A 16,890-nucleotide genomic window follows, 5' to 3' on the forward strand; every position below is an offset into this window, starting at 1 on the left:
GAGTTCAGGTTCTGAATATCTTTGTTAATCTTCTGTCTCTATGATCTGTCTAATATTGTCAGTGTGGTGTTAACATCTCCCCCTATTTTTGTGTGGGACTCAATGTCTTTTTGAACGCCTCTAAGAACTTGCTTTATAACTCTGTGTGCTCCTGTGTTGGGTGCATGTATATTTAGAATAGTTACATCTTGTTGAATTGATTACTATTATGTAATGCCTTTCTTTGTCTTGTTTGATTTTTGTTGGTTTAAAGTCTGTTTTTTTCTGAAACTAGGATTGCAACCCCTTTGTGTTTATGTTTTCCATTTGCTTGGTAGATTTTTCTCCATTCCTTTATTTTGAGCCTATGTATGTCACTGCATGTGAGATGGGTCTCTTGAAGACAACATACCCCTGAGGGTTGGTTCTTTATCCAACTTCCCACTCTATGCCTTTTAACTGGAGCATTTAGCCTATTACATTCAAGGTAGTATTGATATGTGTGGATTTGATCCTGTCATGATGATGTTAGCTGGTTATTTTGCAGAGTTGTTTATGTGGTTGCTTTATAGTGTCACTGGTCTGTGTACTTCAGTGTGTTTTTGTAGTGCTGGTAATGGTCTTTCCTTTCCATATTTAGTACTCCCTTCAGGATCTCTTGTAAGGCAGATCTGGTGGTAACAAATTCCTTCATATTTGCTTGTCTTAAAAGGATTTTATTTCTTCTTTGCTTATGAAGCTTAGTTTGGCCAGATATGAAATTCTGGATTGGAAATTCTTTTCTTTAAGAATGTTGAACATTGGCTCCCAATCCTTCTTGGCTTCAAGGACTTCTGCTGAGAGGCCTGCTGTTAGTCTGCTGGGCTTCCCTTTGTAGGTGATCTGACCTTTCTTTCTAGCTGCCTTTAACATATTTTCTTTCATTTCAGCCTTGGAGATCTGATGATTATGTGTCTTGGAGATGATCTTGTGAGGTATCTACTGGGGTTCTTTGCATTTCCTGAATCTGAATGTTGGCCTTTCTAGCTTGGTTGAGGAAGTTCTCATGGATGATATCCTGAAATATGTTTTCCAAGTTGGTTCTTCCATTGGTGTCCCTGAAAAATATTCTCTCCATCCTGCTGGGGTTCCAGAGCCCTGTGGTGAGAGTGAGTTGTTCTCTGCCAGTTCAACTCATTCATTCCCCCAGAGCCACTGGGGGCCAGGAATGAGTCCAGGTGCACAGTACCCCCACGTAGGGTTCCCAGCTTTCTCCTCCTTCAGCCTATGTTTTGTGTTTCCCTCCATCCACTCTCAGTGCTTTCCTTCTGAAGATATACTAGGAGTAAGCCAGTCATCTTGATCCCGCAATGGCGGATGTTTCACTGGCTGCATCTAGTTGGCCATCATGCCTGCCCTCCACTCTCATTTTAAAACATATTTTTAACTGAGTTAAGAATTCTGTGTTAACACTATTTTTTTCTTTACAATTTAAATGTACCTCTGTTTTCTGGTAGTGTTCCTATTTTCTAACTTAGTTATTCTCTATAAAATATGTTTTTGTTTCTCCTTTATCAGCATTTCAAATCTTGCCTTTACCTTTTGCTTATAGCAATTTAAATATAACATGTCTAGATGTTGGTATTCAAGGGTCTTCTTATTTCTGAGGTTGATCATTTTCATTATTTCAGAAATCTATTGCCCATTATGTTTTTCTGCCTTATTCTGTTTCTATTCTCTCTCTAGAGCTGCAATTACTCCTACATTCAGTCGCTTGATATTGTAGCACAATTCATGGCTCTTAAATCTTCTTTTTGTTTTCCTTTTCTTACTTTTTTGTTCTCTTTAGTTTCAGTATTGTTGATTTTGTTTGACCTATTTTTAAGTTCGCTAATTGTTCCTTTTTAAGTCTACTGAATAGTCAATAAAGCAAATCACTCATTTCTGATATGATGTTTTTATATATCCACCATTTCTATTTGATGTTTGAAAAATATCTTCAATCTCCCTGTTAGAGCCTCTATCTATTAAGGCAAGTAATTTACCATTTCCAATAAATTCTTTAACATATCGTAATTATCTTAAAATACTTGTTTTATATATTTAATATCCTGTTTTTCTGTCACTCAGATTCTACTGATCACCTTCTGTCTTGGTAATGGTTTGTTTTCATTACTTTTTGTGTATATCTTTAATTTTTTAATGATTTTAAGCATTATTTGTAGAACAATGTAGACTAAGGTTAAAAAATATTCATATTGGGTAATGAAAATATCTCTTTTTCTGTCAGGTCATTAGTTGAGACAGTCTAATCAGGAATTGTGCTAGGTTTGAATGTTGTTGCTTTTTTGATACAGTTAGGGTATGCCTATAATTTAATTATATTTTTAAAATATGACTCTACTTACTTGCATTAGTTAATATTTTTCTTGTGAAATATTCATGAGGAAAGACTGGCAATTGCAATTAGATTCTAGAGATTATTTTCTTTAAAGATAGATTGTTATTTTCTTTCCTATTGATTGAGGCTTGTGTTTTGTGGCTGGAGCTCTAGACGTCATCTTGATGTTGAAAACCAATGAGATGCATAGGAAATAGATGAAAGAATCTGGAAAGAGAAAATGGTGTTTATGTGCGTGTGTGTGTGTGTGTGTGTTTTCATTCATCACATTTAGCCATCATACTTAGACTTTATATATCTAACATTAGAAAAATTCATTATTTTTTTGAGGAAAGGTCACTATTGACTACTCTCCTTTCTTCTTCATTTCTATTATTAGATTTTGTCTTATTATAAAAATGTTATCCATGATTAATTCTACCCTAACTTTTGATCACCTTAAAATCTTACCCAATTGTGAAAAATATTCTTAACTTTATTTTTCACATTTCCACTTTGAATTTAGCTTTGTTCATTTTTTAAAAATGTATGTCAGTTTGTCTGTAAGCCACCATATTTTTAATTTCTATACTGCTTTAAAACAGTGTGTTGGTCTATTTGTGTCACTATAATGGAATATCTGAGACTGAGAAATTTATAAACAAAAGAGGCTTTTTGGCTCAGAGTTTTGCAGGCTGTAAATGAAGCATAGTGCTGCCATCTGCTTCTGGTGAGGGCCTAGGGAAGCTTTCATTCATGGCAAAAGGTGAAGGGGAGCCAGCATGTCACTTGGTGAGATAGGGAGGAAAAGAGAGAAGGGCGAGGTGCCATACTGTTTTAGAGATGAATTCAGAGTGAGAATGCACTTATTACCATGAGGAGGGCACCAAGCCATTCATGAAGGACCTGCCTCCATCACTCAAACACCTCTCACCAGCCCATATCTCCAACACTGGTGATTACCTTTCAACATGAGATTTGGAGGCCATAATACATCCAGTACATATCAAGAAGGTTTATTTTTAATGAATGAAGTATCTTATAATATAATAAAAACTACCAATATTTCCTTTGATTTCAAATCTCTGATTTTTATTTATAGTTTGTTAAGCTTTTGTATTATTGAAAGGATAGTAATTATAACCTCCAAGCTCATTCCATATTGGGATGAAAACTGAATGTCCCTTTTTTTTCCTAAACTAAAGCAGAATGACTCAGCATGACTGAAAATAATGGAATAGAAAAATACATACAAGAAATAAAAATGCAGAATAACCCAAAGAGAGTTAGTGTAGTCATGATATTATCAGATAAAAAGCATTGACATCTGAATCAAAAGATGTAAAGCAAAAAGTAATATTATAAGTAGAATTTGATAAATTCATTATCATTTATAAAGACTTGTAACACAGTATCTAAAACTGATAGACAATAATTAGTAAACAAAGAGAAAATTGGAACTGTATTATCACACTTTTTGTTCTAATGAGTAGTTAGAGGATTCTATATCCAACAATTATAAAAGAAACCATACTTTGAAGCACATATGAAACATTAAAAATAAATTGACCATATATTTATCACAGATAAACCCTCAACTAATACAAAAGAATCAATGTTATAAACCATGTAGAAATAAGTAAAAATAAATAAATTTATGATTATGAGAAAACTACTCTGCTGTGAGGAATTTTACAACCCTTTCTCAAATCTATTCTCTGTTTTACTTTTTCATACTTTGAGAAGCTTAATGAGTAAGGATTAGGCAGGGATGGAATGAATTTGGGGGATATAATTATCAAAGGGGCGTAGATAATGAGTGTGCCCACCGTAAAGAGATATGTATCCTCAGAGGTCTTCATAAATTGTTGTATTAGTTTCCACAGAAAGTGATATTGAGTCTGCTGCCTTAGCAGATTCAAAGGAAAGAAATTGTTTCTTTCCTTACTATAAATCTAAATCCTGTGATATTGCCTACAATCTTTCAGAAATTCTAGACTTATTAGATTTAAAATTATCAAAATTATACAAATCCAGCATAGTTATATAGTAATGAAGAGAAAAATTGTTAAAATTTTGAGAAAATAATGCAATAAAGATTTCACAGGATGGTACAGTTTAATAGATGATAATGAAATTGAAGCCTTAACATTGCTTAAAGCAATAAGAAAGGGAGCTGAAACATTGCTAATCTTGAAGAATCAAATAGTAGGAATCTTAAAGAGCAAAATCAGCACCTCTAAAGCGAAGAATCCATTATAACTCTGAGATTCATTATTATTATTACTTTTTAAGAATTCCCCAAAATAGCTGTAGGCTAATTGGCACCGAGTGGTAAATATACTGTCCCCCACGAGTTAGAATTTATATTTCTATCAATGTGGTCTACAATTGCATTAGTATTTTAGGCAACCACATCACCCTGATGACTCAAAGAGAAATTATAGCCAAGTAAAAACCCCAGAGTTTGCATAAATTTTTGCTAATTGTAGTCTCTTCTCCTAAATAACTTTTCAGTTATTTTATTTAATTTGTTGACAATAGGACTTAATTTATTTTTATTAAATTTCCTTTTGTTAGCTGCAATGCACACCTCAAATTTTTATGTGCCCATGGAATACACATTATATCCATAAACTTTATAGCTTTATAGCTGACCAGTTTGTGGTGCTAAAAAGACAGAGAGAGAGAGAGAGAGAGAGAAAGAGAGTGACAGAACATATTCACACATGTCTTGGTTTGCCCGTGTGTATGTATTTTTGTGGTCTTATACTGGATACTTACAGGAAATGGCCTTATTCTAAAGCAGCTCTTCCACAAAATGGCTATGTGGGCCAGAATTTTGTGTCAGTGAAATTTGCTAATGTAGTTCCTTACTGAGTGACTATTAAAACTTTTTATTTCCTATGCCCAGTGCATATTTATGTGACTCTTTAAAAAAGGAAAAAGAAAACAAACTGTCAGATGCTCACTTCAACTCTTTGAAAAGGTTGTCTTTGTCTTTTAGTTTATATATTTATTTGTAAATGATGTTTCCCTGAGTCACGTTGTAAGAATTCCACTGAGGAGTGTAGAGGTGTCCCATCCATAGAGCTTTAAAAGCTGATATACATTTCAGTTACTTCAAATAAAGAAGGTATCTTTACACTCTTCACACTATTCCTTTACCTTTAAATAAATTCTACCCATAAAAAGCTCATGTTGATGTGAAATTTATTTGATGATTATAAATATTGTTATTAAGGGATTAAAAATAAGAAAGGTTATAGAAACCATAATAAATTCTTCAGGAGTACCCTGATGTTGATATAGTTACCACACTGATAGCTTCATCTTAGTGAGCAGTACTTTTACAATGATCAGGAATACCCCCAAATTACTTTATGAGAGGCATCCATTAGTTATTTTGGATTTATATAAGTCAGTGTTTGTCAGAGACTTTTTTTGTCATCACTCTGCAGGTGGGAACAGCATCTGCTATTGGTAACTTGTGGTAGAATCCAAGGACATTGCTAAACATCCTACAATGCACAGGTCAATCCCCTGCAATGTGGAATCATCTGTCTCCAAATGTCAATAGTGGCATGGTAGAGAAAGGTTTGCCTAAATAAAAATTATCATTTCTTTCTTTTTCTCTTTTTTCTGAAAACGTTACTAACTCCAAAAACCAAAGAATAATACTGAAAATCATTTTTTTGAGAAAGATTATTAAGAATTATGCCCACATTCATGAAACATCAATATTCTAGTTAAAGCTGTTTAGAGTATTACTTTACTATACAAATTATTATTGCAATTAGATTTTCAATATTTTGAGAATAAACATGATAAGATAGATCCCCAATTGAAATTAAGTGAAAATTTGTTAATTATTTCCATAATTCACTAAATCATTTTGTGCACAACAGTATGTATTTGTGTGTAAATTTTATATATTTAGTTGTGGGTTTTACATACTATGAGTTTTTAATAGGTAAGGCAATGTGTTGTTTGCTTTTAAATACATTATCTCAGATAATTCTCAAAATAACTACATAGGGTAGAATTATTTCTATGGACATTCTTCAATAAGAAAACTGATAATATGGAAGCAAGGTGGCTCACACACTTATATAATTAATAACTTGCAAAACCATATTAAAATTCTGGTCTTACGAATGTAAGATAATTCTCTTACCAATTTTAGAGACCAGTGAGGGAGATCCATGAGATTCAAACTTAAAAGATGGAAAGTATGGGTCCCAAATTTAGCCAGGCTTGTTCAGTTGGAAGTGAGTGTACTAATTCAGTGGAAGGCTGGGGAAAGGAAGCAAAGAGAAAAGGGAACATATGGGAGAGTCTTAGTTAGGCCTACTAGGCCACAGGGAAGATCTTAATATGCCAGTCACAAGGTAGAGGGAGGATACAAAGAAGAGAGTACCAAAGAGTAAGTCTGTGTACGTGCAGGTGAGAAATGGTGGACGGAGTGTTTGGGAATTATCTCTAATCATACTTCAAAATAAGTAGTGACCCCATTCATTAGTAAATGTGGCCCATCTATATCACAGAATACGAATAAAAGATAAACAATTTCTCACTAGAAAGAGGCAAATGAAGGTAGGGTTAATTATGGAGAATTTCAAGAATTCTTTATATTATCTAAGCAGGGTAATCATGTCAGGATTTTCAAAGTAGGGAGAATAGCACAATCGAAACCGTGGAAGCTATATTTGAAATGATGTCATAACGAAAGTAAACTCTGAGACATTTAAATAGTAAGGAAGAGAAAACAGATTATCTGAGCAGTTCACAAATGTTTGGCCAAGAGTTTTGACTTTATTTTAAAGGCAAAGGGAAACCACTTACAGATTTTATTCAAAAAAAAATTATTCAATTGCTCTCTTGAAATCCGGCAGTATGGCAAAGTGCTTAATTTCTAAATTTCTGGAGTCAGATTTCCGGGCGCGGTGGCTCACGCTTGTAATCCCAGCACTTTGGGAGACCGAGGCAGGCGGATCATGAGGTCAGGAGATCAAGACCACGGTGAAACCCCGTCTCTACTAAAAATACAAAAAAATTAGCCAGGCGTGGTGGCGGGCGCCTGTAGTCCCAGCTACTCGGAGAGGCTGAGGCGGGAGAATGGCGTGAACCCGGGAGGCGGAGCTTGCAGTGAGACGAGATCGTGCCACTGCACTTCAGCCTGGGCGACACAGTGAGACTCCGTCTCAAAAAAAAAAAAAAAAAAAAAAAGATTTCCTTTTCTACCACTTACAGTATGACTTTTGACAAATAATTTTTTACCTCTAAAGTGAGAGTAATAATGCTACCTATATTACCTTGCATGTGTGTGTGTGCATAGTCAATGAGATTACCTATATTAAATTATGCCTTACATATAGTACATTCAGAGTAGATGGTAACCATCAATATGACTACCACCATAATAATAAGTATTTTTGTTGTTGTTGTGGAAACAGTACTTTGATTTCAGTTTGGAGAAAGTATTGTAGAATAGACAGGGATATAGACTGTTTTTCTTGATTTTTTAATGTATTATTTATTCATTTTTTTATTGATACATAATAAATGTATAGATGATCAGGGTACATGTGATATTTTGATGCTAGGAACATTTGAATTATTCTCTTCCAGCCATTTTGAAAGGTACAATAAATTAACTATAGTCACTCTACTGATCTATTTGACACTAGGTCTTCTTTTTAGCTTTTATTTTCAGTTCATGGGTACATGTGCAGGTTTGTTATATAGATATACTTGTGTCATGGGGCTTTGTTATAACAAATTATTTTGTTATAACAAATTATTTCATCATCACCCAGGTATTAAGCCTAGTACCCATTAGTTATTTTTCCTGATCTCTCCCTCTTCCTACCTTCTACCCTCCAGTAGGCTTCAGTGTCTCCTGTTCCTCACAATATGTCCATGTGTTCTCATCATTTAGCTCCCACTTATAAGTGAGAACATGTGGTATTTGGTTTTTTGTTCCTGCATTAGTTTGCTAAGGATAATGGCCTTGAGCTCCAACCATGTCCCTAAAAAGGACATAATCTCATTCATTTTTATTGCTGCATAACATTCCATGGTGTATAAGTACCACATTTTCTTAATTCAGTCTATCAGTGATGGACATTTAGGTTAATTCATGTCTTTGCTATTGAAAATAGTGCTGCGATGAGCATACATGTAAGTGTGTTTTATAATAGAACAATTTCTATTCCTTTGGATATATACTCAGTAATAGGATTCCTGGGCCAAATAGTATTTCTGTGTTTAAGAGTTTGAAGAATTGCCACACTGTCTTCCACAATGGTTAAACTAATTTACACTCCCACCAACAGTGTATAAGTGTTCCTTTTTCTCCACAGCCTTGTCAGCATCTGTTATTTCTTGACGTTTTAATAATAGCTCCTCTCACTGGTGTGAGATGACATCTCATTGTGGTTTTGATTTGCATTTTGGACAGAGACCAGTTTTAAATGCTTTTGTTGGTATACAGATATGAAATTAAGACATGAAATAAGTCTATGATAGAAGGCATTGTAGAAAGAGCTAAGATTAAGTAATAGTTAGAAGTTGACCTGATAGGTTTTGTTGACCAAGTACATGTGGGAAATGAAGTAAAAGACTATATTTTTCAGTATTTTAAGAATTAGCTACATAATATGTTATTCACTGATACAGGAACACAAGAAGAGAAAAATGATGGTAGATTATGGTAAGTTCAATTTTGAACGTGCTGAATTTAAAGGTTCAGTTACAGAATTGAGTAAAATTATTTTAGCTTATAGAATTCCCGAGACTACAGCTGAGAATAGAGAATTGCATTGGAAATACTGATTTGAGGGTTATCATTCATGTTAAGGGTGGAAAGGAGTTTCACTGTGGATGAGATTACTTCTGAATCACCCTTCCTTCTATCCATCTTTTTATTTACATCTGAGTATTTAAAAGGAAAAAGTGAGTGTACAAAACTCAGAATCTTTGACACTGTCCTGTATGTTGAGTGTCATCCTGTCTACAGAGAGCATGTTGTCTTTGATGTTCTTTGCCATATTGTGTGCTAATGGAGAAAAATCAGTTTTCCACAGAGCAGACCACAGTGGTTCACTACTGCCAGTGAGTTGGTGGGCATAGGTGGATATGTAGGAAAAAAATAATGAACCCCAATATAATAGGGGATTCCAAATAATGAACCCCCATTACACTGGGGTTTATTATTTTGTCCTACATATCAAAGTATATAGGCCACAAAACATGACTTTTTCAATAATATAAATTTGATATTCTTATTTCTACATGCCAAAGTCTCCATCTTTTTTTTTTCTCTGTATGGCCAGAAATGAGCTGGAGAAAAAAAGGTGTCATTTATTGAGCCCCCTGTAGGATTTTAACCTGCAGGTGGGTAGCAGTCAAAGCTACTGGTATGAATGAACAGAAAGTTTCCAGAGGAAATACCTTAAAAATGAAGAGAAGAAAAGATAGAAAAGAGGAGTGAAGAGAAGTGAGTTAAGCTGAAGACAGAAGAGGAGGACCTACTTCTTAGGGAAATTAATGTTGAAGAATCAGGACTATACATAATATTGTGAGAAGAAAACTTGATGGGATATACAAATATCGGAGTTGGAAAACTATAGCATAACAGAAAGTCATTAAAAAAAAAAGTTCTTCAAAGAATAGTGTTTGGGGCCAGGAATAAGGACCAGTCAATAAAACCAAGCACTGAAATGTACAGTAGGATAGGGGCTAAAACATACCCTTAATATCTGGTAATCTGGATGTAACTAGGGCTTTAGAGTGAGCTTAAATTGGGGAAGAGAGCAGAAGAGGAGAGGCGAAGTGGGCTGGACCAGGTTGTGTCATTCTTGCTACTATTAGGTTAGTGCAAAAGTAGTTGCTGTTTTTGCACTTAGACATACGGCAAAAACTGCAATTACTTTTGCACAGGCCTAATATAATTGTTTGTGCACGTGTGTATAGGCAAGCCGATAGATGTATGCATATTTTCATCTTCTTCAGCTTAATTTTATTTAACCCACAAAAAAATTCTTGCAGGAGTCCTATTAAAATTGTTTGTGGCCAGAATTTTAAAATCAAACAATGATATAAAATGCAGAATTATGTTTGTTTATATAACTGATATCAGTAACCTTAATCATACACACTAATCCGGGAACAAACTTCTTGTCACACATAGAGCTGATTTTTAACAAACATATTCTGTGCAGGACAATTCCATGAGTAAAATATGAACATGAGAAAACATACTCTGTCATCTTCTATATTTTTAAAAGGATTTCTTTTTTCTCAAGAGAGATAATTTTTTTGGCCAAAATATGTAGTTTACTCATAGTATACAAAATTTTATGCCTGTCTGTTTGTAAACCAACTCATTTTATCTAACAAAAGCAAACAACCATAGACAGATCAGCTACGTTAGGTTCTGCCAGTATTTAAAGTGCCAACTTCAAAAATATTAGGTTAAGCAATTTTCTACTGTTACTTGTGTGACTTATAGCATGTTATGGTGAACCTGAATATTTAGTCAGCATCAAAAATCAAAATGTAAATAAATAGAACCAATGGGCTACTCTTCTAAAAGAGTGTTGTTTCTGGAATACAAAATTCATGCTTTTTCAAAAAGCAAAAGGATAAAATTGTATATGATTGGACTTTAGTCTAAATTTATGGGGAGTCTAAAACAATTTTAAGAGCTTAACACTGAAATAGCCCTTTGGGGTATTAACTCTGTCAACTGGCTTGCAAATCAGAAAACTGATAGCTCTATTATGAAGGCATGTGAAACATCATATACACAGACTGGATAAAACACTTAATTCCTCTGTGAGATGACCAGAAATTGCTGACTGATTTGTTGGCTTAAATCCTGCTGAATGGGTCCCTTTCAATGCCTTAAGACTATTCTATTAAATAACTTAAAATAGCTGGTACTAAAAAGGAAGAAATATATAAATTCAAATGGATTCTATTCAAATTAGAGAGTGTTTTTGAGGCAGATTTTCCTATCAAAATGATTAGTATTTCAGCTACACTTAAAAACTAGAACCTGAAGCTGAGTAGCGAAGAAGAAAGAGACAACTGGATTTTTTTTCTCTGATATTTCCTGTTCTTTTCTCAATCATCCCCACCAAACTGAGAATATTATTACATTATTTTTATTGATGAAATATAGTATTATACACCTACTGTCAAGCCAATAACCAGATTGAACAAAAATAATATATTTATTGAACATCTACCATGTGTCAGGCATTTTTTTACGTATGTAGTATAGTATGGTGTGTAAAACACTGTCCTTGCCCTAAATCAGCTTATATGTTGCATGTGAGATGTGGATATCTTCAAAAAATTTTATTCCGAGAATTTTAAAAGATATATCATATTATGACTTTTTACGTAATTTTTCAATAAGTTGCTTTCAAATAACTAACTTTAAAATAAACTTAAGACTTCTTACATAAATATAAATTGCTCATTAATATAACTAAATAGAGATAGCAATATAAAATGGAAATAGGAATGAGGTTATAGTACCAAATACAATGATGTAAAGTGGTAGATGCATTTGATTCTTAGCTTTCTGGCAGCATGTTTTAATATTACTTAGGCACTGGTTAAGATCTTGTTCTCTGAACTTGGTAGATAGAATTGGTAGGTACGGATGTGTATAGACAACTTATTACCAACTTTAAAGATTCTCTTTAAAATTTATCCATAAAACTCTTCAAATTTGCCTTACAACACTATTCACAAATCTGAGAGATTGACTAATTATTTTCCAATTCCTTCATCGTATCTTATTCACCTCATAGAATCAAAATTGCATGGTCTCAATTAAGCATTGTCCTATCTTGGGGCAGTCTCCAGCTTCCAACATTTTAACTCAATCCTATGAATTTATTTAGAGAATGTGTGAGTGTGTGAAAACTAACAGGATGTTTCTTGGAATAGCACTAACTAGCGTTAGAAATATCGGGCTAGTTTCTGCTCTCAGATGAGGAAGAGACATGGTGAGCTAGCACATGAACCCACAGAATTTTCCATCAAAGGGGATAAATATCTCTTATAGTCTATGCTGGCTAGTTATAACTACTCTACACATTATGCGCATGCATAAAGAAAAACAAAACAATGATAGAAAATAAATTCCTCTCAGAAATTCCCAAAATCATGTATTCTCAAAACATGTCCTGATTTATACTCCCCTGCTCTTTCTTGGCCTCTTGGATTCCTTGGGTCATCTATGCTGGCATTTTGTTACAAATGTGTTTTTAAAATGAGAAAGGCTGTATGACTATTCCCTTTGTTGCACATTCAGAACTAAACTGGCTCATAATTAATTCATTACCAACTGAAATATGTTGTGACAATTGGGTTGGGTGTATGACGGTAAGAGCCTTTCCAAAGTAAAGTGTGATAGAAGCTGACCATATCTATCATGCTCAACCTTGCCTTGATCTCAAAACACAGGAGATAACTGATTCAGAACACTCACAGACTAACCATTATTGTACAACGATAATGTAGTGTATAGTGTGTGAAGTCTAGCATTAGCACAACATCGGGGATGCATTTAGTAAGGGCCTTGCCCAGCTAAATTCCATTTTGGTTTAGAATTGTTGTGTTCATTTTGATTGAAAAAAGTCTGTTATATTCAAAAATAAAACAAACCAAAAACCAAAAATAACTCTTCAACACATTAAAACTCTGAAGAACTAAAAATGATTCTACCATACTCTAAGCATTATGCTCAATCCTAGTGAAACTTTGTTCTTCATATGGTTACTTTTACTCTTATTAGGCTACCTGAATTATAGAAAGTTCGGCCGGGCGCGGTGGCTCACGCCTGTAATCCCAGCACTTTGGGAGACCGAGGAAGGTGGATCACGAGGTCAGGAGATCAAGACCATCCTGGCTAACACGATGAAACCCCATCTCTACTAAAAAAAAAAAAAAAAATACAAAAAATTAGCCAGGCATGGTAGCGGGCGCCTGTAGTCCCAGCTACGTGGGAGGCTGAGGCAGGAGAACGGCGTGAACCCGGGAGGCGGAGCTTGCAGTGAGCCGAGATTGCGCACCTGCACTCCAGCACTCCAGCCTGGGCGACAGAGCGAGACTCCGTCTCAAAAAAAAAAAAAAAAAAAAAGAAAGCTCACATCAGAATAGAATAGATATGAGAAAGTTGAAGGGTCTCATACCTCCATTAACTTTTGTTAAGGAATCTAATTACTACCCTATGGAAAAGACTTTCTGACTTAAAGAAAGAAATAAATCACCCTATCATTGAAACCACCTTGGCAAAAATTATGACAGCAAAATAAATCTAACAGGAATAGACTCCATCTTGCTTCTGACCTCACAAGCTAACTGCCTCTCCTCATTCTTGGATGTAGGCCAAGCTAACTATGGTAGAAATTTAGTTTATAGATTAACTTAAAAGCAAGGATGATAATAGATTCTTCCTGAAAATAAGGTCTTCCTTGTTCAGAGACTGAAAATGCTTTTGTAAAACTAAGAAAAGGCCACTATGTTAGATTTATGGTGGTGCCTGAATCCTGCAATGCTAGAAGCATAGTTAAGCAATAACCAGCCATTGTTCTCTGGCTTGCTTACTGCTCAGGAATCATGTAGCTGGAGGTCACAAGATTTGTAACTTTCCCAGTTGCTGCTAGTGATAATATCCTTGCTGTGAAAACCTAAGATAGGTCTTTGAGATATTTTTCAGCCTTCTGCATTCCGGCATGCAAACTGATGCCACCCAGACCTGTGACTCATACCAAAGACTGACTCAACTGGTTCTATGACCCCCACACAGACATTGACTCAACATGGAAAGACAGTTTGGACATTGATTTCATCCTTAAGCAATCAGCAGCACCCATTCCCTGGTCCCCTGCCTATCAAATTTCCTTCAAAACCTCTAGCCTCTGAGCTCCTGGGAAGGCAGATTTGAGAAATATATCCTGTCGTACTGCTCAGCTGCCTTTCAATAATTAAACTATTTCTGTGCTACACAACCAATGTCTCAGTTTGTTGCTTTACCTGTGCAGTACAAGCTGTAACATCTTATTGGTTGTTGAATGATGCAACTCTTGGAACAACTACATTCAAATAGTGTCAAGACTAAGATTCATGGATCACTGGGGAGAAGAGATTGATATCAGGTTTTGCTAGGTGTTTTGATAGTCTAGATGAGAAGAGATGTTAGGGAACAAGAATAGAATATTCATGATCCTTAGTCTAAGTGGATTTTCATTAAAACAAAATTTTATTAAAAATTTTCATTTTGACGAAATTTTATTTTAACAAAGTAAAATTTCATTTTAATGAAATTTTCTACCAGCCTCATCTTAAGAAGGAAAGAATATTCATTCTTGTCTAAATAATAATAATAATAAAAATGATAGTAGAAAGTGAGTATTACAAGTATACAAGTCACTTTTTTTCTTTCACACAATTTTGGATATATCTATGGTTCAGTTGTAGATTCATTTTATTAATCATCTTTAGAACTGAATATGATTTTTAAATCAGAAAAATAATTATTTAATAAATTATTCTTAGCCTTCTCCTGTGTTCTGTTTATATTATGAATCTACTGGAATTTCTAGAACTAATCCTTGGGTACCTTGATCGTTCTCTTGTTTTCTAATTCTAAGCTCATTTGTTTAAATTTCTTTGAAACTTCCTTAGCCTTATACACAATATTATTATATTGACCCTCAGTCTTGCCCATTTTTTTTCTGATTTTTAGCTTTTATGTTAAACTATACTAACCTTAGTGTGCTTTGGCCATAAAGATGATTGGAGACATCCTGCTGTTTGGGACATTGCTGATGAATGCTGGGGCAGTGCTCAACTTTAAGCTGAAAAAGAAGGACACGCAAGGCTTTGGGAAGGAGGCATGGGAGCCCAGCACAAGTGACAACATTAGGGAATTCTTACTGAGCCTCAGATACTTTTGAATCTTCACCATCCTGTGGAACGTCTTCATTATGTGCTGCATGACTGTGTTGTTTGGCTCTTGAGTCCCAGATATGGAACCAGGAACTCATCTTCTCAGATGCTGAGTCTCTGTTCCTCCATTCCTGATGACTTCAAGAATGCTTTTAACCAGAAAACTAATGACCTTCACAGGAAGCCCAAGCTCTTGGTGTTGCAGTCTGCTTAGTCCCTAGTTCAGCTAGGTCCAAGTTCTCGTACCAAGACCAAGAAGAATAAGGCACATGGACAGCAGAGAATGAGTAGAGTAGGATATATTAAGCAGAAGGAAAGCTCTCAGCAAAGAAAGGTGCCCTAAAAGCAGGTTGCCAGAAATGGGGCTGAGTTCTTTTATATGGCAAAGACAAGGAATTCTTCTGTGGTTTCTGCCCAAGTGGAAAGGGTAATGTTCTCCCTTGGTATTGCATCTGCGCATGCTTTGGGTTGGCCAGAGTGACTGAATCTTGGTTACTACCCATTAATGGCTAAGCAAAACACATTAGGGGACTAAAACCGCAACACTAATGACATGTTAAGGACATTATAATGACTCGGGTCAAGTTAAGGACATTTAGGTTTATCTATTGCACCTGCTCCTAGGCCATGACAGTCCCTTCTTAGCAGACATTTGGCATTAGAGGAAGTTCTTAATCAAATTTCTTTCCACTAGCTACAGGGGCTGTGCAGATGTGGTCTCACAGGTATTTTTCCACTCCCAATACCCTCCCTCTCTATCTGCCTAACTAGCCTCTAACTGCCTCCTCTCTCGCTGGTGGGTTGAAAAATGTTCCCCCAGATGTGCTCAGTCTCCCAGCCACCTCACAGTTTTCAAAGATATTTTCACTCTGGTGACTGAATTGGAATGCTATTTACTGAAGGGATTTCAGGAGGGTTTATATAAGGGGCTGTGATAAAATTGCATTTCCCATAGATAAAAAAAACATAGCAAAATCATTTCATCATATTGGAATGCCTCCTCTACCAAGCATTCACAAGAAACCTGTTTCTGGATATTTATTGGCTTATTTTTAATAGCCATCCTTTTGGTAAGAATCATATAGATTTTTAAAATCATTTTTTATTCCAGGGATTTGAACAGAAAGGTCGGCTTTTAAGTTTAACACAGCCTCATTTTCGAACAATGTTTATAAGTCACAAGGACATTCAGTGTTACTTGCTGAAATTGACAGCATCTGGGGTCAGCCAGGAGCTCTGTGACCAAATTCCTTTTCCATGTGAACAGGGTCCACTTGGCCACTCAGTGCAGCTGAAATTATCCCTAAGACTTTAAGAAGAGGGTCACCTGAAACAGGGACACTAAACTGTTTAGACACTAAACTGTTAGCAAAAGGGAAGAGATAGTTCCAGGTGAATTATTTCCACAGAAGAGGAGTGTACAACAATTGTGGGGGTTTTATGATACTTTTTGTTTTGCCTTGCACCCCTTGTTAAATAAAATGACTTTGGGAGCCATTAAAAATTAAGTATTTTAAAATTAAGTATATTAAAAATACTTGTGTGTGTGTGTGTGTGTGTGTGTGTATGCATGTATG

The 16,890-nt window shown here is 35.2% G+C and overlaps 1 pseudogene; it reads left to right on the top strand.

Moving 5' to 3' along the window:
* The first annotated feature begins 15,143 nt into the window (after nt 1-15,143).
* On the top strand, nt 15,144-15,384 carry LOC129462902 (small integral membrane protein 7-like; annotated as a pseudogene).
* Nucleotides 15,385-16,890: the final 1,506 nt, after the last annotated feature.

Source organism: Symphalangus syndactylus, chromosome 14 (genome assembly GCF_028878055.3).
Source record: "Symphalangus syndactylus isolate Jambi chromosome 14, NHGRI_mSymSyn1-v2.1_pri, whole genome shotgun sequence".
NCBI lineage: Eukaryota > Metazoa > Chordata > Mammalia > Primates > Hylobatidae > Symphalangus > Symphalangus syndactylus.